General features: G+C 41.0%; 1 protein-coding gene across 1 annotated transcript in view; it reads left to right on the top strand.

The window, feature by feature from the left end:
• The window catches only part of GNAQ (G protein subunit alpha q), a 259,407-nt gene that overhangs the window by 213,672 nt on the left and 18,731 nt on the right, over positions 1 to 27,004 (top strand).

The following is a 27,004-nucleotide window of genomic DNA, read 5'->3' as shown; positions in this document are numbered from 1 at the left end:
TCAGGTGCATGGAATTTTCTTCTGAGAGATTAGGTAAGGTTCAGGGGCATGAGTAGCTGTCTTTCTCTAGGCTTCTTCTGCTGCTGCCTCAGTTAAACCTGCTTCAGGGCTATTTCCCATGTGTTTCCACACACGAGCCAGTGAAGAATAAATGAATAAAACCGGTAGGTTTTTTGAATTGCCAATCCCTGTCATGTGAATTGTTACTTTAAAACAAGAATAAGAGAACAGGGATCTCTTTTAAAGGACATTGGGCCACGGTGATGTCTGACTGAGACATCCTCCCCAGAGACAACAGAGAAATTAGAGTTCTGGTTTGAATCGCATCTCCACTCATTTCGGACTGGGTAATCTTGAACAAAATATCCCTGTGCTTCCCTTTTGATGTACAAAATGAGGATATTATTTGTCTCAAAGTGTTATGGGGATTATTAGAGTAGATAACATGTAAAATTATTGGAGCACAGAGACATTCAGTAAATGACAGTTCTTAGTACCGATAATCTTCATAATGAAAGAGACACTGTGATGACTTTTACTTCTAAACAACATCATCTATAAGAGAACTCTTTGATTTGACATTTGTGCTTTCCAGCTGGAGTAATAGACTTAACTGATATTTGTTCAATAAGATAAAATGTGGGGAAAACTGTTATCTGTGCAAATGCTGAAAAACCAGAAAGCTTTGGTTTAAGAAAATTCTTTTTGGAATAACAGAAGGAAAAGGTCTTAAAATGCAAAGAAAGGAACTGAAATCAGTATGGCTTTTAAGATACAGCTATTCAGATAACATTTATCTGCTTACATGTTTTATTTATCATAGTGTTTATATTAATCATGCCTTTGGTTGAAAAACACAAAAACTCTTACAAAGTAGCCCAAGCACAGAGTAACTCGTGCAACCAGAAAGTTATCTTAGGGGCTCCTGGAACCTGGCATTTTGTTGGGCATCTCTCTCTCTCCCTTCCAGCCTTGAATCACATCTTCCCACCATAACAATGCAAGAGAAGGGGAGTTTTCACTCCCAAATTGAAAATCTAAGGGATGTAGTGTGTTGATTGTCTCCATGTAAGTTAATATTGACCCAGGGGTCAGAGGCAGCTTGGGTTTCCAGAATACTGGGCATCGTGGAAGAGAGCACACCTGTCGGAGGAAAACAATAGCTACTATAGTGGTGTTTTCAAATCGTGGGTTTCAACACATTGGGAAGTGGGAACCATTATTGGGTTTTGAATTCCATTTAAGTCATCCATAGCATCTTTACAAAATGAAAAAAAACAGATTTAAATAAAATTGAACAGAAAATATCAAAGGGAGTCATAGTTGGAATTACTGTTTTATGAAGCTCTTGTTTCCATTATATTATGTGTGTGTGCACGCTAAATACAATCTGAAATGTATTTGCCAGTGTGGATCCCAGTCTAGAAAGGTTCCCAGTCTGCACTGCACAATGCTCTTCTTCCCTGGTCAGTGGCTGCCGCCAGTGGGAAGGTGGTGCGCCCGGCCCTGGGATCCGCCCCAGGCGTTGGGAAGACTAGCGAGTGCGGAGCAGCACAGCGGCAGATGGGGAAGGAGCTGCTCCTCACCTCCCAGTCACCAGGGTAGGGCTGGGTTATCGTTTTGTTTTGCTTTGGGTAGGGAATCTGGAGGGCAGGTTTTTATTTTTTCTCTACGTGACTCAATTTAAGATAAATAATCATCAGCTATGGCGTAAGGTCCACTCGATTTCTTTATTTTAACATAACACAGTCTTCCACTAACAGAGCCAGCTTCACAGGTGTGCAATCTTGTGCAACTACACAGGGCCCACATTTGGTTTAATTATTCTCTGATGTCGCCATCTTAATTTTTTAATAAGGGCCTCATGTTCTTATTTTGCATGAGGCCTGTGAATTACGTAGCCAGGCCCGCCCAGTATGCACTAAACTGAGTGATAGGTCGTTAGAATTTTCTTGCCTGCACCCAGAGTACTGTGGGCATCCTCAGCGCTCACCTGTGCTCCAGTGCACGATGCCTACGGGGGGATATATCTTCAGTTCTCTGTTAAATTTAGTATCACCTGATGCCTCTTAGTTTGAATTCTCATTTAAAGAAATGACACTAAATGTGTTTCTCCTGTGTAATTCGAAGCATGCTGATGCGTACTGTATTACCAGCTGATGTCCTGCCTCACTTCCCCAGTGGTGCCAGGCTGACCTGCCCAGTGAGGTTGGTCAGACACTAATCATTGGCAGCCCAAACTCATGCTAATGTATTCCCCATTTCTCCCCACCCTCTCAATGCCCCCACATCCCTTAAATAGGCTGTCAACTTGCTGAAAGGAAAGAGACAGCATGGAATTTAAAAGAGCTCACATTCAGGTTACGTATTCATTAAACTGAATTTCTAGCCTATAGTGTTATGTTAGTATGGAGGTGCTCCCCTCTCTGCTCATCCTGGAGTTGCCCATTGAACTGGAGGAATGGATTGGCTCACTGCCCTCCCCACCCCACCCCTCCCAAAAACCAAATACTTATAAAAACCGTGCACCAACCAGGTAGAGCCATGTTTTGATTTTCATAACCTGAAAAAGAAAAATTTTAAAACAGTTTATCTGTGTTTTGTGATTCAATTTCCAAATTGCCCCGTGCTCAGTAAGCGTTCCTTTGGCACAGATATGAAACATGTATAATCTTTTGTTTTAATTCATATTCTCTAAAATGACCAGAGTTTCTGTGCTGTTTAGTTCCTGTCCCCCTAAATAGGGACATCTTGCCTGAGGTCTTGCTGTGAGACTTGTCAAACAAGAGGAAAAGCTCCAGAGATGTTGGAATTTAGGGGGGGCTGAGCCATCCGGCTTACATGATTCACAGGTTGGAATTTCAGATGCAAGCTCTCACAGAAGTAGAGCTCTTTCCAAAAGGAAAGACAGTAATAAAATCACCCGGGGAGGACTTTTCTGACAAAGGCCTTTTGTTGACACTGATAATGAGCTCCCTGTCTTTCTGAATCTGGCAGGCTCTGGTCTCTGGTTTCGGCTGAGATTGTTTTTTTGGGTCTTGGGATAGGAAGTATTTACCTGCCTTTTCACAGATTTCCCAGGCATTGAGCACATTAAAAATGAACCAACATCTAACTGGATAAAAACCATTTTAGTCTTTACTAGACAATGAATGAGCCTTCACTGATTGCTGTGGTCTTCCTTTATCTCCTCTCATCAATAGGGACTGCCTTTTAAAAAAAAACAAAGAATAAATTTTTAAACTTAATCTTGTGGAATGATACATAATCATTTTGAATACTAAAATTAACTTAGGATTCTTCATATTTCAGGCCATATACTAAATTCTAACGCTAAACTGAAATTTCTCAGTTGTGCCAGTCATTTTGCTAATTATTCAGTCCCATCCTGAGGAGAAACTAGTGCTTGCAGCTGTTTTATTAACCAAGTAAACAATCTCCTTAGATTCTGCTTACCTTTCATAGCAAGAGAACGGGTCATTCTTGTTGGAATTATTACAATCTGTGTTCCTCTTTTGAGTAGCATGATGTCAGCACATAAGAAACCCAGGCATCCTTATCAGACTTTCTGTCCGCCTGGGATATAGAGCTATGTGAACACTGAAGGGCGTTTGCAATTCCTGTTTCTTCTTCCCAGCAGTTGTGCCCCCCTTATAACAGCTGCCTAGCTGTTTGATACAGGGCATGACTCCAGTGGGTTTCAAAGAACAAAGACTAAGTCCATTCTCTGTATCTGGGACGACACACCGTTTTATCAGCCTCTGCACATCACTGGCCTGCATTAAAGGATTCCCTGGGTTAGTGTCTCATTCCACCTGGCCACCATTCAAGTGGGCGATCCAGAAGTCACTATTGATTCAAAACACCTTGCAGAGCATTATTAGACCGTAACTAATGTTTCAGGAGAGGAGGTCTCCGTGATGCCAAACACCAGTCTGACTACTGCTACCTGAAGTTCCCCGTAGGTTGCAGAATCCACCAGGTTGACTTAGGCTCCTCTGAGTGTTGGGCTATGTTAAAACAGAACTAGAGTTGACTCTAGTCAACTCTATTTCTAGTAATAGAGATAGAACTGACTCCTTCACTGAAAGTTTAGAGAGAGATTTCTTCAGAAAACCTGTCAATGTAAAGGAGTACACCTCAAAGAAAACGTGTATACTGCTCTTCTACTTGCCGTTCAAGTTAACCTGTGCAGGTGAAACTGAAGAGCAGGTGCATCCTGCGGCAGAGAGGGGAAAGCCTTTGATTTTATGTCTTCAAGTCGCAGGCCCGGTCCGTATTTCACAGCACCATGCTTCAGTATCAGGCTGCGGTGGGGACATTCTTGTCTCCTAGTGGACTACCTCACGGCAGAAAATCCCAGGGCTAAATATTTATTGAACCTCTGCAGCTGGATGAATTCAGGCCTAAAGAAAATAAGTATCCTGGCTTATTCAAAGTTAACTTTCCATTAGCAATTTTAGCAAAAAGTACTTAGAATTCTAAAGAGGATTGACACCCTAGACCTGCTACTTTCTCACCATTTGACCCTGTGGCCCTCAGGGCCTCAGTGTATTTAGCTGTAAAGTAGGGATAATAACAGTATTTTCTTCAACAGTGTTAGGGTTACTGTAAGCATTCAGTAGCTTCATGTATGCAAAGTGTTTAGATGAGTCCCTGGCACATAGTGAATGCTATAAAAGTGGTTATTCTAATTATGATGATAATGATCCCTAATCCAGGGGTCTAACAATATTCCCTTTGGAAATTTTCTGCTTAACTGGGGCTCAGAGTATAAAAGCTATAACTTCAAAACATTAACATGCAACAAATTCCCTGCATTTGGAGGATATTTTAGGGCTATTTCCTTGTAGAAGGAGCAAGTAGGGATAGGGGCACCTTGACTTGGAGATTTAATAGTCTTGCCCTGGACAGGTGGCTCGGGTGATTGGAGTGTCATCCCATGCACCACAAGGTTGAGGGTTTGATCCCTGGTCAGGGCTCCTGTGAAAGGCAGCTGATCAGTATTTCTCTCTCTAAAATCAATAAACATATCCTCAGATGAGGGTTGTTTTTTGTTTTTTTTTTTTAAAGATTTAACAGTTTTGAGTAAATGTCTGGATGGGCTGAGGAGAGATAAAGGTGAAAGATTTTGCTTATGAAATTCCGTGAAAACAGACCAATTTGAGATCTATATTGTTCCTTCTCTTTTAAGCAGTTTTTTCATTAAAGAAAAAAAGAGGTTCCTTTTCAGATACTACTATTCTCATTCCATTTTATCAAACTGCACTGGAATTCTTGTGCAAATCTGACAAGAATTACTGTCCAATTGTTCACACCTTTGGGCACTTGTTCTTATGTCCTGGCTTGTACCGCTTTCCAATACTTTCAGAATAGATCTGAATTCCTCAGTGAGACTATAAACTCCTTGGCAAGAATGATCAGTGATGTATATTGGTAGAGCAGCTGACCACCTACATGCCATGTTCAGATCAGTTCTCAACAGGGCTGGGGGAAGGCTATTTTGCCCCCCAGGAAACAGCAAAGGACCAATGTCTAGAGACACCTTGGGGATCTCATAGTTGGAGGGGTGCTCTGGGCATGTAGTGGAAGAGGTCAGGGGTGCTGCTAAACACCCTACTGCACCGGGCAGCTCCCCAACCCCCAACAAAGAATTATCCTGCCCAAGACATCCATAGTGCAGAGGCTGAAAACCCCTGCTTCAGGAGAACCAGAAGACTGCCATATGCACCTTCCCCCCAGTCCTGTGCTGGCAGACCAACACCGAGAATTCGTAAGTTGGAGGGTCACGCATTTGGCTTTTGTCAGACCCTGTTAAAATGCCAATGCACAGTAAGCTTCCCCTGGTATTTATATGTAAAGGAATTTTCATTTACCCAATATGTCTTTCCAAAGGTAGATTTTGTAGAGATGGATTAAGTGCAGGGCACATTGAGTATTTAGAAAGGAAAGACACGGGGAAGGGCCTACCAAAAGCAACAGTTAGCTTCATCAGGTTTTGCAAGGACAGCCATACCTTTGGCAGCTCCCCAGAGAGGGCCCATGCAGTCACCTCTTCGAAAACAAGAGCAAAGGGCATTCACTCAGTCGTTCATTCCCAATAGAGTTCCAGTCCCTTCTGTCAAAGGCAGCTCCAGCTGTCACTAGTGTACACCCACTTGTGGCCAGCATCCCTGGCCGTGAATGCCACACCGTTGTCTGAATCTTCACCACACTGAGCCCTGGAATGGAGTGGACATTTGCACGTTTAGCACCTCTCCCTTCTGGGTCAAACTCAGGAACATCAGAGACACCCAGAGGTCTCGTCAAACGTGCATTATTAGTCAAAGATCACCAGGGACAGTGGTGTTTATTTTGTTCCTCCCAGATTCTGAAAACTACACATCCCCCTTTTTAAAGTGTTTCCACAATTATCAAGAACAATTCACTCTTTCCAGTCATGTTCATTAAGTTAATAATGTATTTATGCATGAACTCTAAACCACTGGAAAGTAACTAAGAAAAAATTTTTTTGAGTTTTTAAGGAAACAAGAGTTTTCTTCTCTAAGAACAGAGATTTCATTTTTAACTTTAGACTGATAACCAGGGTTTTTTTTACTACAGTAAAATATGCATAAAATTTACCATTTTAAGTGTGCAGTGTAGTGGTACTCACATTGCTGTGAATATTGTCCAGAATTTCTTCATCTTGGCCAACTGAAACTCTGAGCACGTTAAACAGTAACTCCCCACTCTCCCTTCTCCCAGCTCCCGACAGACCACATTCTACCACCTGTCCTGTGAACTTGACTGCTCTGGATATCTCATATAAGTGGACTCATGCAGCATTTGTCTTTTTAAGACTGGCTTATTGTACTTAGCATAATGTCTTCAAGTTTTATTCATGTAGCATGTATCAAAATTTCCTTTTTAAGGCTGAATAATATTCCATTGTACGGACATACCACATTGTTTAAATTTATTTATCCATTGATGGACACATGGGTTCTACATTTTGGCTATTTAAATAATACTGCTATGAAAAAGGGTATATAGGTATTTGTTCTAGTTTCCATTTGGGTTCCTGCTTTCAAGTCTTTCTTCAACCCAAAAGTAGAATTATTGGATTATATGGTAGTTCTATTTTTTAAAAAAACATTTTGGAGACAGCTGTAACTGAACAACAGTAAAAAGTAATAAAAAGATTTTATTTATTTATTTTTAGAGAAAGGGGAAGAGAGGGAGAGAAACATTGATTGGTTGCCTCTTGTATGTGCCCTGACCTGGGACCAAACCCTCAACCCAGGCATGTGCTCTACCAGGAATCGAACCAGTGACCTTTCACTTTGCAGGATGACACCCAACCAACTGAACCACACCATTCAGGGAAAGTAGTTCTATTTTAATATTTTGAGTAACTGCCATAGTATTTTTCATGGTGGCTGTAACCTATAACATATAAATATTTTAATTTCTCTACATCCTTATCTAGCACTTAGTATTTTCTGGTTTGGTTTTGTTTTTTAATAATAACCTTCCTAATGGATACGAAGTGGTATCTCACTGTGGTTCTGACTTTCCTCATGATTAGTGGTGCTGTCATGTGCTTACTGGCCATCCATATCTCTTCTGTGGAGAAATGTCTCTTTCTTTGGCTATTTTTGAATCATGTTTTTTCTTGTAGTTGTTGAGTTGTAAGAGTTATTTATGTGGTCTGGATATTAAACCCTTACAGATATATGCCTTGTAAATATTTTCTCTCATTCCATAGGTGATAGTCAGTTTCTTGAAGATACTATTTTTATAGCACACCAGATAATGGCACTCAACCACGTTAGTGAATAAAGAGATTCTCATGTGTCAAAGATGGTTATTTTTTGACCCCCCCTAAAGTCAGGGAGAATGAGTTATATGAGCTTTGGATGTTCTTCCAATCCTTCGATGATTTTTTTTTTTTTTTAATTTTTGTAACAGATAGTTTTTTCTAGCGGGGAAACTGAAATTTTAACTCTTGGCCAGTCAAGTGAGCCAAATGTCCACTAGGGGGTACTCTAACTGCAGCATGAAGTATTCACATAAAGCTTAAGGTAAATTCCAAAGTTGTCCTGACAAAGACTTACTGCTTCATAAAAATAAGGTGTTTGTGTTAAGTTGAAAAACTAATCACATTGATAAAATGTTAGCACTGAAGGCTTGAGTTCATCTATTTCAACCTTCTCCTTATAAATGAGAACACTGGGATCCAGTGAGGTTAAGTGACTTGCCCAAGGACACACACCCCCTGTTAGTTACTGAGGAAGCCAAGCTTCCATGCAGGGGTTTTACTCCTGATCCATAATCACACTTCGTCTAATTCCCCACGTTGTCACTGCTTACTATTCAAACGTCTTCCCAGAATGCCCACGAGTATGCCAGGGCCCAGGCCAGTATGCCTTCTTCATGACTAAAGGAAGCTGGGTTGGGAACAGCTTGGGCTACAGATAAGGAAAACAGAATTTCACTAATTTACCTATTAACCTTGGGGAAACCATTTATAGCATCCAACTCTTAGCATCCCTATTAAATTAAGAGGTTGCATTAAATCTATGCAGCTTACCCTCAAGTTGATATTATGTAAAAATTTCATCTGAGACTGGAATTCTGATACTGGAAGCCTGATATTTCCCTGCCTGAATCTTACTTTCTTGTTTGAGAGCATAGCTTTGTATTCTTATACCATAAAATGATGGAAATTGCTATTTACCTTTTCTCATGGCATTGGATGAAATCTGGACACCAGCTAACTATTTTTTAACTTTTGCAGTTTTCACTTTCTTTAGTGTTGGTGCTAATTCTTACCAATAATATATAAGCTTGCAGTTAAATCAGAGCTACTAACAAAATACAACTAATTTGTAGCAACTTATTGTAGAAAGTACATGAATAGCACCGATGTGGGACGTTCACATAGGCTTCCTAGACAGCTTGCAGGCTCTGGGCTGCTAATCACTTCCAGATTTTCACACATTGTTTCTTCACATTGTTTCTCACCTGTCTTTTCCCTAAGTAGATGGCCTATATTGTCCATGCGCTTTGCTTTTCTATCTGTGTCTCTGTTTACACAAGCATCCCACCAGAAAGGACGTTTTCAACTTGCTGTGTTTGTACAGCTCAGTCATGTTCAGAGTAACAGTTTTTATTTACCCTAGTAATGAGTGTAAATAGTATCTCCTCATTTTCACAGTACTGTAAACCTTCACCAACATCATACCTGCCTGGTAAGTACAGCAATTAGCAAAATCACAAAAGGCAAGATCATTGCCTCACAAAGAGGAGACGTGGGGGGAATATGGTTTAAATGGCTTTACACATAGAATATAACTATCACAGCACATAATATTTCTAGAAGGAAAAATGAGGCGAAAACCCTGTTCTCTTTTCTGGGATTACCCTATCCAGTACCATGGTGCTTCCTAGAGCTTTGTTTTACATTGTTAGAGTTTTCCAACCAGCTCCTCTGCCTTTGTCACCAGGCTTTGCCTTTTTCATCCTTTAGGTATTGACAGAATGTCTGTGTCCTTGTCTGGCCTTTTCACAAGTTAGCCCGGGGCTGAAGGGTGGTCTCCTGGGTTGTGTATTGAAGGAGGGAGCGTTCCAGCCCCAGCCGGTTCCCCAGACCTGCATCTGGGTCTGCCTGCCGCAGAGGGGACAGTAACTAGAGCCAGTCTTGCAGGTGTTTGTTAAGGGAGCTGGACTGAACATGGGCCTTTAAATACTTGGCATATAAATTGAAAAACATGTTATCTCAGAATTCTGATTGGCAAGGGACTATTGCACTTTGGGTTTTTGAGAACGGCCTAATAAAAAGAGTTTGCTTTTGTTATGATTGAATGTTACAGAAATTTTTTTAAAAAGATTTTAGATTTATTATATTCATTCAGCATCTAGATGTTTTCTAATTATTAATTGAAAGTCCCAAAATAATGCTTTGCTAAATAAAATACTTAAAGCTTTTAGAGAGCTATGAAATTATGATTTTTGCTCTATACATAATGGCATTAGGTTCAGATCAATATTGACAAAATAGGCATGATGTTGTTTTGAGTACCATGTTTATGTTACTAATACTGATCTTTGAAATCTGAAACACGTATTTTCATGGGTGCAGAATTCTGCCAAGAATGTACAGGCTTGTAGGTATCCAAATTGTTTCATACCCTAAGGCCAGTCTGTTGAGTCCTTTTGTTTATTTTTATCTGTATATTTCAATGGGCTGTTTTTAGTCCTTACAAACAGGATGATTTGTTTTTAAAATTAAACATACAGCAGTCTCTTTTGAAAGCATTTTGGATATCTTTCAAAATTTAAAATGTGCATGTCCTTTGCCTCAGTGGTTTTATTTATCTGTGCAAAGCCTGTGTGCAGAGGTTAGAAAGACTGGAAAAAATAAAGGATGTGAAGATGACGGATTCTGAAAATTACTCAAACTCTGTAAGAAACATATAAGCTGCATTTACCTGGGCCAACATAGAATAGTCTCAAAACGATATTATCAAGTGAAAAAAGGAAAGCATAGACAGTAGGTATAGTATACTTCCATTATCTAAAAGTTATACATAAATACATATGTTTGTATATACATAACATTTTTCTGAAATGATACAGAAGAACATGGAAAGGTAACATGAATCTGAGGGAAAGGAATTTCCATTTTTCTTTCTACATTTTTATGTTCAGATTTTTTACCATGTATATGTAATTTCCATTTTAAAAGCTAGCAATTAAGTTTAGAAATTAGCACTGTAACATTTAGTACCCATTAAAACACATGTGTCGTACATATCATTTGTGCCATCTAAATTTACATCTGCTTTTTCTTTATATGTTTCTTGAATGTATTCCTTGATATTGTGTCTTAGAACATTTATAATGTTATTCAGACCTTTTGATTGAGTTGTTGGTTTAACTCTTACATGTTAATACTTGTGCTAAATAATCTTAAAGAAAATCATGTCAAACACATACGCAACCTATATTGGAGGAAAGAGGTGTTATTACAAAGGGTGACCGGAGGGAAGTGGATAACGTGAGGATGGGTAAAAATAGAATTCTGAGTGCGGATGTAGGGCACGTGTCCTTGCACGGCCACGCACAAGCAGTTGCAGATGGCCCCCCTGCCGGAGAGAAATAATCTTTTATACTTGAGGTTTCCAGATAAACTTTTCTTTGACATTTGAATTGGCTTAAATTTATATAGTACTTTTAGACTCAGTGTTTAATCAAGAAATGTTGTAGTGGGGATGATTGATGCTTGTATCTTTCAGAATTTTGCTTTTGTCTTTATGGATACACCTAGATTTCTCGGGCTTAGAAATTTTCAAGGCAGTTCAGATGTGCATGGTATTTCCATGTCAGGGAGCTGTATGTTGATTGGGGGACACTGTAGAAGGGCTTTCAAGTGCTGCTGAAGCTAGATATTAGACCCTGGAAGCTGAAACAACAACTAGTGTGCCAGCGGGAGATTTGGTTACAGTGAGTGAAACTGGAGGACATTTATGTTGCTAAGAATTGGCAGTGCTGTTGGAAGACAGAAATGCAATCAGTGTTGATATTCTTCTGCAAGCCGATATCCAAGACATAGAGAGGGCTCTATGGTGACCGCTGATGGGTTGGTAGCAGTGGGAGAAAATATTACAGTGGGTATTTCTGTGCTGTTAAGAATTGGAGACCTGAGGCAGGAAGCTCAGATACTGGGCTCTAAGAGATACAGATGTGAAAGTTGTATCATCAGTAATAAAAAGTATTAGAAATAATCATTAGAAGTAACCGGAAGTATTTATGAGCTGGGGAGGAGGTGGAAAGGGAGAAAAATATTTAGTGGATGTGGGAGTAATTGTAGAAATACGGGGAAGAGATGTTTAACCTGATAAAAAGTTGATCATTATTTGCTAAATATTAGGGTAGCCGTGACAGAAATTATGTGATCCTGGGTCATTGAGGGTGGTTCCTTTGCTGGCTTCAAAAAAAAAAAATGGGGGCCTGGTCTGTAGTACTCATGAGGCTAGGTTCTTATCTGTTGGAATACAGTTACAACAATTTTTCAGCATGTTTATGTTTTCAGACAAGCAGAGGTTAACTTGAAGGTTCCGTTTTACTGGAATCATTTCAGGAACAGTCTTTGCCTTTCCAAAATCTCATCAATTCCACTTGGTACCTGAACTTTCAAATAGGAGCTCAGTCCTTGAGTTTAAGGGTTTGGTCCTCTGTAAATGGCCAAAGCTTTGAGCTAAGATAGTGCACTGTTATCAGTGGGAGTGAAAGCCTGGAGGGGGTGAGGGCGGTGACAGGGCAGGGTGGGAGAGCGGGGAGGCAAACTGGAGGGAACCAGGTGCAGGGTAGAATGGGATCAGATTGGTCTTGTGGGAATGAGAATAATGGTGAATCATAGCATTTTAGAGCCAGAAAGGATTTTAATTACCCTTCTCATTTTACAGATAAGGACATTTGAGGTTCAGAAATGTGAAGGAGAGATGAGGCCACCATCTCCTCCTAATTCAGATTTTTCCTTAGAGAATTTACTAGTTAGGGAAAAGCTCAGCTGCTGCACCAGAGTCCTGAAAATGTAGACATCCATGTCTCCTTTGAGGAAGCAGTTCATTTCAGCAGAGCAGCTGTGCTCCTCCAGGCCAGTCAGGGCTCCCTCAGGCCATCGCTCCACCGCTCCCTCAGGCAGGGTTCTCCTGCGGGGCATTGAAGCTGAGTCACTGACACATCAGTGACAGTTTGCTCAAAGTAGGGGACAGCATGGCAGGGTTATGCCAGCTTTAAAAAAAAATTTATTGTGTTTTTCCATTACCTTTTATTTAGTCCCCTTCTACCCGCTCCTCCCCACCGTCACCACACAGTTGTCTATGTCTCCTTTTTCCTTTTCAAGTCCCAGATGCACAGCGGCACCCATCACTGTGCTCACAGTCCACTTGTAAGAACTTAGTCATCTGGTCCCATAGAAATTCAGGAGATGCTTGGACACAAAGTCTAGCTGGGAAGTCATTTCTCTGGCTCCACTTCTATTATTATAGGAAAAGGGGAGAAATCCATTTGGATCGATAGTGAGTAATCTCTGCCGTAGGGGCAGACCGGACTCCCAGTCAGGTTGCTTACTGTATGCAGTTTTGGCTTTTCCGAAATCCACAACTGAACCATGTGGTTTCCATTCAGGTTGCAACATGCCCTTGAAGTAGGTCTCCTAGTCTGAAATACCGGGCAGGTCTTGGAACTTGTCTTCCCTGTTAGTGATTCTTATTGGTCACCCAATCCAGTGCAAGACACTTAATGTAGCAAAAAGCATCACTTACCTGGTCAAACATGCCTACTGCCCAAGACTATGTGGCATCTAGGTCCTGTTATTACCATAAATCTAAGGCATGGAAAGAACAAAGGAATTCTGCAGCTCAGTAATGTTCACTTTGTTTTGTTTTGGTTTGGTTATTTTGTTCTTTTTTGCTGGGGTCATTAAAATAAAATAGCTGTTGTGATTTTGGAACTTGTTATGAATATTCAGTGAGATGATTTATATAAAATGCCTGTTTGTCAAGAAATATTTGTGGAGTGTTGCAGGAGCTGTGCTAGAATGTTTAGGATGCCCTAGTCTACAAGATACCACTCCTGTTCTTTAGAAGCTCCTAGTCCGATGGAGGAGACACTGCTATGCGATAACGCGCTCCCCCAGCAGTTTGTCTCAGTGCTATGGGAACAGGACCAAAAGGTCTTGGAGGGACTCAGTGCTGAGGAAGCATGACTAGGCTGGTGCCTAACAAGAGGTGAGAGGTTGCCAGCAAACAAAAAGGTGAGAGGTTGCCAGCAAACAGACCCCTTTTAATTTGGTCTCTCCACACTCCTCCAATGTTACTTCTCAGCGTTCTGTCTGTCAGGGCTTACGGGGAAGAGACCAAGGTTTTCGCTTCCAGCAGAAATTTTTTCCCTTGACTTTGGCATTGTGAAATCAATCCCCACACAGAAGAAAGGAAAGTGATTTGAGAAAGATGCCATCATGACCGGAAAGCTCTGGAAATTTTTGCTTTACTATTTCAATTAGGAAATTGTTGCTGCATTTAGTAAATTCATAGAGTAATTCAACATTGTTAAATATCCCACTGGCTCATGAACTTTTTAATTAATTCTGATATATTGGCTTTTCAAAGGAGAGTATCCAGTGCCTTTTCTATCATCCATATTATGCAGTAATGATTTTAGGAGGCATGCTAAAGAATAATAAACATGATCATCAGGCACCGAATTAGTATTCCTGTACTTCTCTGGGGAACAGAAAAGTAGTTTAGCCGATATCACAAGTACTGTTCAAATTATCAGATTATACTTCCTCTCCTTATCAGCCCCAATCATATCACCACATTCCCGAGAATCCTTCCAGAAAAATTCATTTTATTTGAATTGGAGTCTGGGTGACTGTACATATCCTTGAATCTAGGCTCTTCAGTTAAAGAGACAGTCTTAGCCTTAACCCTCATCATTCTGAAGGCAGAGGTGTCCATGTGCAGCCATCCACAGGCAAAGTGAGCAGCCTGACACTTCCACAGAGGGACTATTTATCATCTTTAAGGCAAGAAAACATGACTTTTTAAAAGTGAATATGAAGGTGTGCCTTCTGCAGCTGTTTTATATTGTATCCTGAAACCTTTGCCTTTAAGAGAGAGTGTGTGTGTGTGTGTGTGAGAGAGAGAGAGAGAGAGAGAGGGAGAGAGAGAGAGAATATAAATGAGTATACCATCTCTTGATGCTCACACTGAAGAAAGGGTGTCTCAGGTACGTACATGTCTGAGCAGTGTGACTTAAAATTCCCCACTACCCATTTATGAAACAAAGTCTCAGCAAAGGCCACTAAATTTCCATCTATAAAAAAGCTAAATTTGCAATTGCCCTCCATTTAAAATCACTTGGGAGGAAGACAAAATTTGTAGGCAGTGATAATTTCTGTAGAAACCCAGCGAGTTTGCACAAGTAATTCAGAGTTACTCAGTTTAACAACAGACAGAGAGAGGCAGCTCCATATAGCAAAACAAGGAAACAAAGAGCTCTGTGCTTCAGGGTGAGAAAACGGAATTCTCAGCTTGGCTTTACCAGAAATGCTTTTGTGGGTTTTGGACAAGTTCCTCAACCTCTGCAGGTTGCGTTTTGATCTGCTGTACACAGAGGAGACGGGGTCTGGATGCACTTGGTGTTCCCTTCCCACTCGTTTTCAGTGCTCGGGCGGGAGTGTAAAGCACTCGTTCACATCAGCGCGTCTCTCAGCCTGGCCCTTCCACTGATTCAGCAAACATTTAACGAGGACCAGCTCCACCTGTCCAGGGCATCAGTGAGACACTCCTTAGTATCAGATAGAATCACTTTATAATAAGGCTGTTAGTGAACCTTTGAAACGCTTTCTTCAATTTTTCCAATTTCTGTGGTCCTTTTGAATGTTCCTGACATTTTCACCGAGGTGCCTTAGCTCAGTTTTGCCTCAGGACCTGGGCACACCGTGTTCATTTTGTTTTGTTGTCTGACAACTCAGCTGCACAGACACGTGCTTGCCAGAGCGATGACACTTATACAAGGGACTACCGATTCTTAGAAGTGAGCTTTTCCTTCCCATGGTGTGTGTGATGAGAGCTAGAGAACGTCGTTCTGTCAGCCCCGCCGCAGGGAGGCGTGTACAAGCCCTCTGTGATGTGAGTCCCTCACACGGCCTGGACACGCGTGTGCAGCTGGCACGTGTCAGGACGGTCGCACCTCGTTTCACATTCATTTTTACATCACCCTCGGCAGGGCCGAGAGAATTAATATAATAACTTTATTTCGGTGACCTACTTTTTTTTATTTTTTTATTTTTTTTTCTTTTGGAGGTCTCTCTGTTCCTTGCCTCATTTCCTAGTTGTCTTGGCAACAGCCATCAAATTGAACTTACAGGAAGTGAAAGGTCTTCCTTGTTTATTACTAAGGAGAGGGGAGAGCTGTTGACTCAGATACAGGTTCTGCCTCTTGGTTTCCAAAGGGTGACCCACTGCTTTAAGTGAGGCCACAGCTCTTCTCCCCCCCCACCATGTCCCCAGTCCTCCAACCCCCATTATAAAATTCCACCTGCTCCTGGGCTAACCACACATACTCATGTCTTGTCTTCACTGGGCACCATGAAACACACTCAACTATATTATATAAAAGCCTGTTCATTTCACTGGTTACGTGCCAGGCTCACCTAGCATTCTTCGTACGGAACTATCTGGCCTGCATAGTCAGTCTGGGTAGCCACTCAGACCACTCGAGACTATTTCTCTTCTTTTGGCAATACCTGCACAGAACATGTGGAAGTACTGCAGACCCTAGCAAGCAAAACCACAAAGCAACCTGAACTGACCCTTCCAAAATCAAGGTATTAAGCAGTGGCTTGGGAGGAAAGGTAGGATATTACTGATTCCCATGCTTGGAATAATATGGAAAGCAGATGCCTAATAGCTCCCTTAATCACCTTTAAGTGGTAAAAGGGATTCTGCTGACTACATGTGATGCATGCTATTTAGACTATTAAAGGCGAACCAATTTGTAAAGGAATATTCTAGAAGGGGAAACCTTGGAAAGGCAAAGCAGTACTGCGTCTGCCTTTATTAGACTCCTGAGTCCATATGCATTTAAATCACCTTAGAGTAGCGTTAACTACATGTTATTACACTGTTCTAGATATGACATTTTTCATCCTCATCCAAAATGTTGACTCACCCCATCACCTGCCACAACAAGCTTATGTTTGGGTGTTGGGAGAAATAAACACAGCCTTTCCCCTTCAAGTTGCTCACAGTCTTTCGGGGTGGATGCAACATGAATAATTGTAATGGAAAGTCAAGGGGATTAATACCACAAGTGATGTCCACAAACTAAGTGTGATTTTCAGAGGGTTTTTTTCCAGCTTTATGACTGGGGAGGTTTCATGAAAGGTGGCTTTTAAGCTGAGACTCAAAATAGGCAGTTTTCTCAAAAGAGGAAGGTAAAGATTAAAGATATTCCCATCAGAGAGAAGGGTGAGAGTAAAGTCAGTAAAACCAAAAAATACAGACATTTTTGGAGGAGATTGAGCTGCTCCATTTGGCTGCAGAATAGAAGGCATGGGGTCAGCCTCTGCAAACTGTCTTGGGAATGACCTAGACTAACTCGGATTGTTTTTTTTAAGTTACTTAATGATGACAACCTAATAATTAATAATGGGATATTATCACAAAAACCTCTGTATATTTAAAGTATTTTTATTAAGGCCTCATCTATATTTGCTAATTAAGTAAAACTGCATTAAGATTAACACTGTTGGGAAGAGGTAGTTTTACTTGCTTGCTTTGCATATTTTACATTTAAAATAACTGTCCAAAACATATGTTCTTAATAACTCTGTAACAAAACAAGGGTCAGTATAATTGAAGTTGTTAGTTCATGAATTAGGAATCTTTTTATGTTGATGGAAAAGAATTCTGTGATTTGTTTTTTAATATTTGGCATTTATAAAAGGAAAATTTGCAGTTGCTTTTCAATGGGGATAATAATTTTTAAAGATTTACTATATGTGAGTAATATAATACTATTTGCCAATCAGGACTTCTACCACAAGATTTCAAAACTCTATTCACTTGGTTATAGGGACTTTTTAAGCCCAGTCTTGCAAAATATTTACTATTGTAGTGTGATTGAGAAGACACTCTAAATTAGTGAATAAATAGACTATCCACAACCTTTTTCTTCAGCACTCAAGACCCATTACTGGGTACAAAATCGATGTAATAGGTGCTGTTCAGCATTTATATTTAAAATACAAGTGGGTGGAGCCCTAGCCCACATGGCTTGGTTGGGTGTGGTCCAGCAAACCGAAAGGTCACTGGTTCCTTCCTGGGTCAGGGCACAACCCTAGGTTGCAGGTTCAGTCCCCAGTAGGGGTGTGTGCAAAAGGCAACCAATCGATGCTTTTCTCTCACATCAGTGTTTCTCTCCTTCTCTTTCTCCCTCCCTTCCCCTTTCTCTAAAATCAAAAATACAAATAAAATTTAAAATATAAGTGGCTGGAATAGCATAGGGAGGATAAAATTCAACTGAGTAAAATAGAGTACATTGCATATTATAAGGAAAAATATCATTTCATTAAACTTTAGTTTTAGCTTTGTGTGTTTATATGCATGTATTACCAAATTACTTTGTAAACTGTGTTTCTCACTGTGGGTTGTGATCATGAGTTTAAAAACATTTTTTTAAAGAAATGCCGATTTATTCCTCTCAATTGTGTACACAATAAATGGAATTACGAGAACAGCTGTTGGCCTGGAAAATCCATCCAAGTATTAGCGACTAGAGAAAAATCACCTGTACTTAATATATCATTTGTGTAAATAAATGTTTCTCAAGTGCATCAGTTCCTGTCAGAAGCTTATGCTCATATAGACACAGTCCGGAGAAATCTAGACAAGAGAAAAGGAAGGTTGAGAAGGGTCTGCTGACATATTTAAAGCTTTCTGCCTGTTTTCCTTGAAAATATTCTGTTACCTGGCTAAAGGAGTTACAATAAGGGGTACATTGAGGTGACTGTCCATTGCCCTCACTTTGTGAAGGTGTAGCTGGTGTCAGCTCATTGTTCCCATACAGGTGAGTCTCTTCCCCATTAGGGTCTGACTGGGGGCCCTGGGAGAAAATGTCAAAACCAGGTACAGTATTGAAAACCTAGGGACAGGCAGAGTGGGAAGTGGAGACCCCATGTCCTTCCCAAAGTCTGGAGCTGAGAACACAGAGAATTGGAGAAGCTAGGAGTGCTGGGTGCGGCCCACCATGGGAATTTCAGAAGCCAGGGTCCAAGCAGGAGACCTGCCCTCCTCTCATGCTTTCTTCTGAACCTCCTCCAGCCTGAGTCACTCCATCCCTGTGCACAGCTTTCTGACACTGGCGGAGTCTGACTGCAGTAACAGAAGCCCTGACAAAACACCTGGAACTCTCCCAGGGGTGGGGCCTGGACCACTTGGTTCACTTCTCCCCTGCCCCAGTGAGCCGGTATCCACCTATTACATGTGTGTCATTTGCATTTCCTTTGTATCTTATTGAAAACTTGTTTTATGCGTGCTGTGCCATTGATTCCCATGTGCTTTTTGACAAGAACAGTTGACATTCCTCTCTCAGCCAAGAAGGGTTAAGTAATTTTTCTGATTACCCAGAACTTTCAAAAATGCTGAGCTACACTGATGGGTTTTACTGCTTAGCCTACTGGGTTAGGCTGTTGTTTGAAGCTGATCCCTCCACAGTTGTTCAATGGGGTGCCCCATATCTACTGTAGTACCTACTTAAGGCATTGGGCTCTACAAAGCTTGATACTTGTCCTTAAAGTTCATTTGGAGTTTCTGGGGAGTGAGTGCTAGAAACATCCATTTCCCAGAACAGTAGTGAATCTTTTGATCTTTCAAGGGTATTTAGGAGCCTCACTCAGTCATTTACTCTCCTTTCATTGACTAGGTTTTTTAGATTATTAGTACCTTTCAGTGTCAGCTTTTAATATTAAAAAAAAATATTGTTTAAATTGCAGTGAGATGTAGATCTAAAACAAAGTCGGTCCTTGGCCTGGTGGCTCAGTTATTTGGAGCTTTGTCCTCTGCACCAAAAGGTTGTGGTTTTGATCCCCCCCCCCCCTCCAATTAGGGCACATACCTAGGTTGCGGATTCCATCGCCGCCTGAGGTGTGTGAGGGAGACAACCTATTGATGTTTCTCTCTTATCTCATGGTGCCTCTCCACTCTCCCCCCTCTCTACCCTTCCCTCTCTCTTCCTTCTTTTCCCTATCCCCCTCTCCCTTTTCCTTCCTTTCTTCCTCCTTCCCTCCCTCCCTTCCCCTCTCTCTAAAATCAATAAAACATATCCTCAGGTGAGGATTTTTTTAAAAGGTGAATATTGAAGTAATCCATTTTCAAATAAAATAATAGTTGAAAATATTTATCCTATTAGAAGAAGTAGTTCTTCTGGATTTTATCTCATCTCTGGATTAGGAAGCTAAGGCCTAGAGGGGTGAACAGACTTCTCCAGAAGTGCCATTGGGGACCAGGCGGGGAACTAAGCTCTCCCAGCTACCCGTCTCTGTGCTGCACTGGCCTGCTGGAATGAAACCTTAGGAATTTTCACCAACATTTTAATTGTGTGGCTTGTTCTGAAGGAGAATACTTTTTAAAAAGGTCCTCACCAGTTGCTATTATCTAATGGCTTAGTAGGAAAAAAACATGGACTTTATAGACAGGGAAATGCACAATTAAGCCGTAGCTCGTACCATCTGCACCGTGGGAGAAATGAACACTTCATTTCACAAGTTGCATGAGTTACTTGAGGTGACATGTCCACTACCTAGCACAGAGCAGATGCTCACGAAGTAAGTTCCCATGCAGGAATTATAAGCTTTGGTTGGACACATTTCTAGAGTCAGCAAGGTTGGTCCTTATGGCCTTCTCACTTACCCTTGCTTTCGTCTAGGAGGTGCTGTTAGACAGATGTGTGTTGTCCTTCCAGCAATACCTAGGGTTTCCCGAGTCCAGTGTGGGCCAGCCTCCTTCCATGCACCATCGCTTTCTGTGCCGCTTCCCCGTCCACCTTCAGGATCCTTGGACCCATTCCCTTCTGGCTTGGTCATCAGACAGACTGATGTTCACCAAAAATGTAATGACTGAAACTGTTAGAGATTGATGTCCTGCCTTAGAGTGTCTTGATGTCATTTAGAACAATTAGGGTAACCTCTTATAATCCCCTTACCAGTCTTACTTCTTGCCAATCTTCCCTTGGCCTTTTTCAGTACGGAAGTCTCCACTGACAGAGTGTTTAGGAACAAAGTAAGTCCCTGACGTTTGTCAGCTCTGCACCGTGTGTTGCTTCCAGCAGTAGGCTTGTCTTTTCCTTGGATGTCTTGCCTTTTGATTTTTATATATTTTTAATGTAAAAGTTAATTTCTTAAAATATTAATTTTATTATTTTAATAACCAAGATAATACATGTTCGTTATTAAAAATCCTAAGTAGAAGGCTGTGTCGAAGAGAGTACAGATTCCTTTATCTTCTCACCCTTCCTTTTCCATTCCCAAATGTGAGTAACTGCTGCCGCCATTTTTGTGTGTCTTCCCAGCACTTTATTTTCTGCCTGTGAACAAGTACATCTTTTTAAGTTATTTTTAAATCAAATAATCATTTACAAAGCCAAATAAACTTAAAGATACACAGTTTTTTTGTCCTGCCTGGGTGGCTCAGTTGGTGGGAACATTGTCCTGTATACCAAGAGGTTGTGGGTTCCATCCCCAGCCAGGGCACATATCTAGGGGGCAGGTTCGATCCCCAGTTGCAGTGTGTATGCGAGGCAACCGATCAATGTTTCTCTTTCCCATCAGTGCTTCTCTCTCTATGTATCTCCCTCTCTCTCTAAAATTAATGAGCATATCCTTGGGTGAGGATTAAAATATACACACACATATATACACACCCACAGTTTTTAAAACGGTACTTCCTCAGCAGCTACGCCTCCACAGTCCTGATAATGAGAGACACTACTCCCAACTCTTATCTCTTGGTTTCTGTTATTTCCTTCATATCTCTAAATGTGTTTGCCCTCCTCTTATGGTGGATAAAGAGCATGGTGTTTTAATCTCTCACCCGTTTCTTCTCCCATCCCTTCAACCTAGTTATGTCACATCTTTTTCTGTAATTCATTGTTTATGCTACAGAACAGGATAAATGTTGTTCCCTGATGAGCTAAATAGTAAATTGTGATTTCAGTCATTTTTTTGGTCAGCTTTTTTCTCGGGGGTTAATAACTGTCTTGTGGGGCAGGTGGGCAGGTGAGTATATCACTAGCTGACTCTTTCCTGCTTCATAAACAGATCTGCGAAGTCCTTCAGAACTCGGTGAACATTTCCAATAATATGTCAATTGCTTTTTCTTTTTAAATGAAGACTTCCTTTTAGAATCCTTTGTTTTTCCTAATCAGGACTGGTTATTCTTCTTGCATCTTACACATTTGTCATCCTGGGGCCTTGTGTCACCATTATCCTGGAGTTAAGTTCTTTCCTGTGTTAAACTCCCTGTTTCCAGATACAACGTTGTCTTATTTCTTGGTCTATTTTCTTCTTTGTCCTAGGACATATCCTTCTGTGGTTTTCTGAGTGAGGGTTCAAGGGGGAGAGATAGTTTTAAATTTTCACTTACGTCTAAAAAATGTTCATATTCTGCCCTCGAACTTGATATTTTGGCTGGGTATCGAATTCTCAGGTATAAGTAATTCTGAAAATGTTATTCCATTGTCTGCTAATGTTTGCTTTCAAAACTCCATGACTCCTCTGCTTCCTTATTCTTCATAGGCTACACCATTTTCTGTGGAAAGTTTTAGAAACATTTGTTTGATATTCTCAAAGTTAACAGAGGATCTGTTTGGTGTAGATTTTCTTCTCTCTTACCTCTTCTGGGGCCCTTGGCACTAGAGACCTTCAATTTACTATAAGAAATTTTAATTTTGTACTCATTTTCAGATTTTCTCCTCTCCGTTTTCTCTTGCTGTAACTTCTTTTGGCTGGAGGAGGGCCTTGATTGGTTGTTTTCTTTTTTTCTCGAGTTTTGTCTACAATTTTTTACTTCTTTTTTTTTTGCTACCCCCAAAATTTCCTAGGCACATCATCCAGCCATTAGTTTTGTTTGTATTTTGGCTTTCATGGATTTTTTTTCTTTTTTCTTTTTTTGGAAACTCTTAAGAGCTCTTTTTATTCTTCAGATACTCACTTTTTCATTCCAGAATCCTGTTTTTGTCTCAAGGCTATCTTTCTGGGGATTTTCTTTTCCTTTTCAAAGTATTATAATTTTTCTGCATTAATCTGTTCTCTCTGATTTGTTTGCTTATGTTCTTTGTTTTTGTGCTAGACACTTTCTTCAAAAGTTTGGAATTCCTAGGTGTGTTGCAGTAGTGTAGCAGGCACCACACAGCTTTCTTTTCGCCGCATCCTCTCCGGGCACTTCGCGGGGTTAGGAGTGCGGGTGTCAGAGAGAATGAAGATGCATAACCCACCTGCTCTTCTCATCAGTCCTGCCTCCTCTAGAGCCATGAGTTGAGGAAATACACCTTTTGTGTGCTCCTCCAAGGGCCAGTTCACACCACCAGTCCTCTGTTTTCTGAGTGGAAGGCTATGACTCGAGTGTCTCTACAGCCTGCATTTACACACACAACTCTCAGCCTGACTGAATGATGGAAAGGTGTTTAATGGCTTTTGGCAGCTCTTCGGGGTCAGTGCGGATATCACATATTTGGCAGAAATCCCTCCACATCTGTGGTTTGGAGTTGTTTCCCAGTTTGTTCATCATTAGGTTTTATTGTTTTATTTTGGGGGGTGGGGGGAGACTCAGGGAATCGAATAAATATGCTTTTCTTGGAAGTTGCTAAGAAATTCTTTGAAATCTAAGTTGCTCTTGGCATTTTTGTAAGGGTTTTTGTTATTTCCAGTTTTTACTTCCATTTATTTAACAATTTTTGAGTACCTACTAAGCCTAGAACCCGATGGTAATTCTTTCAAGTCCTCACATTACCTGAGTATCTTTGGTTATGTGATTTTCTTCACGGTTCCCCATTTTGTCTTTTCAAAAGTTTGGGTCATGGGAAAGCTCCCTTGGCATCCATGATGATTTTGGAAGTCTCTTTGCACCGTCCACAGAATACATTGGCTTAAGTGGTTCAGGTCCCATCTTTGGGAGTCCCTAAACTTTTAGGGTCAGTGTGACCATTGAACACATGCTGTGGAATTACATAGTAGAGTCGCATCAAAAGTGGGTTTACGAAAATGTAGATGTAAGTGTTTAGCACTTCCAAAGGGGAAAGGATGAAGAGAGAGAAAAAGAAAAACTGAGTTATGCAAAAAGCTCTTTGGAATAGGGTCAGTTGTCCCCTCAGTTGGTCTCAGCTCCTGCACACCTCACCTGCTGTGCTGTCCAGTGAGTGATACGAAGTATTTACGTGACTGCACACCCAAACCGAGCTTTACCTGGTGCTCACTGAAGGAGGCGTGACCTTCTCTGCCACTAGGGGCGATTGCAGGCTGTGGCGGGTTCATGGTGCAGAACGATGGTGTTGAGGCCACCAGTGGATACCTTCAAAATACACTTTAAAGACTAATGTAAAGTCTTTGTGATTTTCACCTTGCACCCTGATCCTAGTTGTTATTAAATCACATTCCTTAAGTCAGCGGGAATATATGTATAAGACCTGTGCTCATTTTCTGTTATCGCAGCCATTATTAGGAGCACATGGTCACTGTCACCCCAAATGCCTTCTACTTTCACTTTCTGAGCTTCCACTGGGTAGTTCAGACTTAGCTCAGGAGCATTAAAGATGAAAATGTGGGTGAGGGTGGAGAGGACAGATTGGGGATTTCACCAGCTCTTCTTCAAGTTTAATGAAACTTAGAGTTTGCAAACTTACAAACCCTTAGAAATGCACTAAATATTTAACAAGCACTGCATAGCTACCAGTTGATCAGAAAAGACCCTCAGCCAAAGCGGGCCTCTGCCATAAACGGAACGTCAGCCACTTACAGCACACGGCTGTCCTCAGTAGTGGAACTCCTGCTGTCTCACTCTGCCTCCGGCAGTTTGAGGTCTGCGGCATTCGTTTCCCTCATCTGCTCCATTTCACAGCATTAGTCCTGTTCCCTCCTTCTTTGTTCGGATAGTCTAGTCTCCAGCCCATTTGTATTCATGAGTTCCTCGATTTTCCAACACATTTATTTTGTCTAGGCACCTGAAGAGTTACTTCATCTCAAAGGGTTTAAATTGGATTTACTCTTTCAAGGCTGTGTGCTCCCCCACCCGGCTCGATCTCCTAGGAACGCCTGACGCAGTCTAAGGACCACGTGTCTGTGATTAGAAGCACAGATTTTTTATGTGAATTACTGGCATTTTGCTCGTGTGCTGATCATTTCAGGTCTTCCCTCAGGTCTTTCCAACTTGTCTGCTTTCTTCACGTTGCCTGAATTATCCACATACGCACACCGCTTCCACCTCCTTCGTTTCACTATAGAAGAAGCTGATTTTGTGCGAATTTAATATTTCTGTTAGTTGTCTTTAAAGGTGTTTGTTGGACTTCATCTCTCATCTCACTTGGCTTATGGAAGAGACATTTGACTTCCTGCAGAACACCCAGAGTACAGTTTTCTGTAAGAGTGGAACACCGATAGTTTTGCATTGGTTTGGTCGGACTGCCTAAGTTAGTAATAAGGTTATATTGCAAATGTTTTATGAAAATATTTTATTTAGCCCTGGCTGGCATAGCTCAGTGGATTGAGCGTGGGCTGCGAACCAAAGTGTCACAGGTTCAATTCCCAGCCAGGGTACATGCCTGGGTTGCAGGCCATAACCCCCAGCAACCACACATTGATGTTTCTCTCTCTCTCTCTCTCTCTCTCTCTCTCTCTCTCTCTCTCTCTCTCTCTCTCTCTCTCCCCCCCCTTCCCTCTCTAAAAATAAATAAATAAAATCTTTTAAAAATATATTTTATTTAAAATGTTTAAAAATCAATCTGCAAATATTTTTCAGAATAAAGAGCAAAGAGGAGAAAACTCTTCTCAAGGGCAAAATAGTAAAACTTTTCATCTTAACACTTTACAACCAGTCCTTGGTTTTTCACTGGGGTGGTCAGTACATTTTTGTTGAAAAAATAACACTTAGGCTCTTTGGAAATTTTGTAATACCTTGTACCTTCTATATGAATTACTGTCATATACACATTATACAGAATGCTGGGGTTTTAAAAAAGGCAGGGAGAAGCCCGTTGTTTTTCAAAGCTTGTTAGTCTGAAGCCTACTCATATGTCAGCACTTTATAGTTTTCCAAGGAGGGATCATTTGAATCAGCCCACAAGCATTCTGGTGAATTTCTTGTACCTACCAAAAAGCCATTCAAGCTGGGGATCCTGATTTTTTTTAATCAGACAGTAAACATGACTTTTAAAAGATGCCAGACTGTGTCCTAGTGTGCACTGTCAAATAAAACCACTGATAATAGGACAAGGGTCTAATAAATCACTGCAGATAATGCAAAACAACAGAAATTTTGCCAAAAGCTTACCCCCACATCCTATAATCTAACCTTTTAGCAAACACACAGAAGCCGAGTGGATTGAGATTTTCATGTTTATGTTCCCTGCCCTTCTTCCACACTGTCCGTCCTCTGGGGGAGTGAAAAATGCAGGCAGGGACAGGGGAAGTCCACACAGGTCATTATTAGCACCTTGTTCACTAGGAACGTTTGTAGAATTTTTTTTTTTTTTGAAAAAATGACTTAAAGTAATAAGAAAGCTATTATCTTCATCTTCAAATGAGCACTATTTCTCAATAGTTTTATTGGTTTAAAATGCCAGATGTTGGGCATTGAAACATCGGGAAAGGCATTTTTACATGTGTGCGACACCTGGGTTAAATAGACCTACTGTCCTGACACTGAAAATTAAGCAACTGAATTAAAACATTGATTTCTCTTTCATATGTTTACATGCTGTGGAAAGGGAAAAAAAGGAAAATAAATTATAACTCAAATAGCTATGATAGTTACTTAACTAAATACTAGGCGTGTTTCATGACTTGTGTTTTTATCGGCCTCCTCACGTGGGAAGTGGGAATCACAGCGATGCCTACTCCTTCGAGTTGGTGTGAGAACTAAATGCCGTCCCACACCTGCGGTCAGCAGACTGTGGCCCCCAGGCCAAGCCCAGCCCTCCACCTGTTCCTGTACAGTTTTCAGGCAAATAGCAGTTTTTACAACTTTTAAGTGGTTGAAAAATATCAAAATAAGTGTTTTGTACCGTGTAAAAATTCAAATTTCAGTGTCTGAAAGGCAGTTTTATTGGAGCCCCCCCCCACACACAGTCACTCAGGAATTGTCTGTCCATAAATGCTTTCCCGCTACATCGGCAGCGAGGAGTGATTACAGCAGAGACGGCGCGGCCTGTGAAGCCCGAGACGCTTCCTCCCGGTCCT

The sequence above is a fragment of the Phyllostomus discolor genome, chromosome 3 (assembly GCF_004126475.2).
Source record: "Phyllostomus discolor isolate MPI-MPIP mPhyDis1 chromosome 3, mPhyDis1.pri.v3, whole genome shotgun sequence".
In the NCBI taxonomy this organism is placed as follows: Eukaryota; Metazoa; Chordata; class Mammalia; order Chiroptera; family Phyllostomidae; genus Phyllostomus; species Phyllostomus discolor.
Note: the sequence above shows the minus strand (reverse complement) of the source record. Positions and strands in the feature narration are given on the sequence as shown.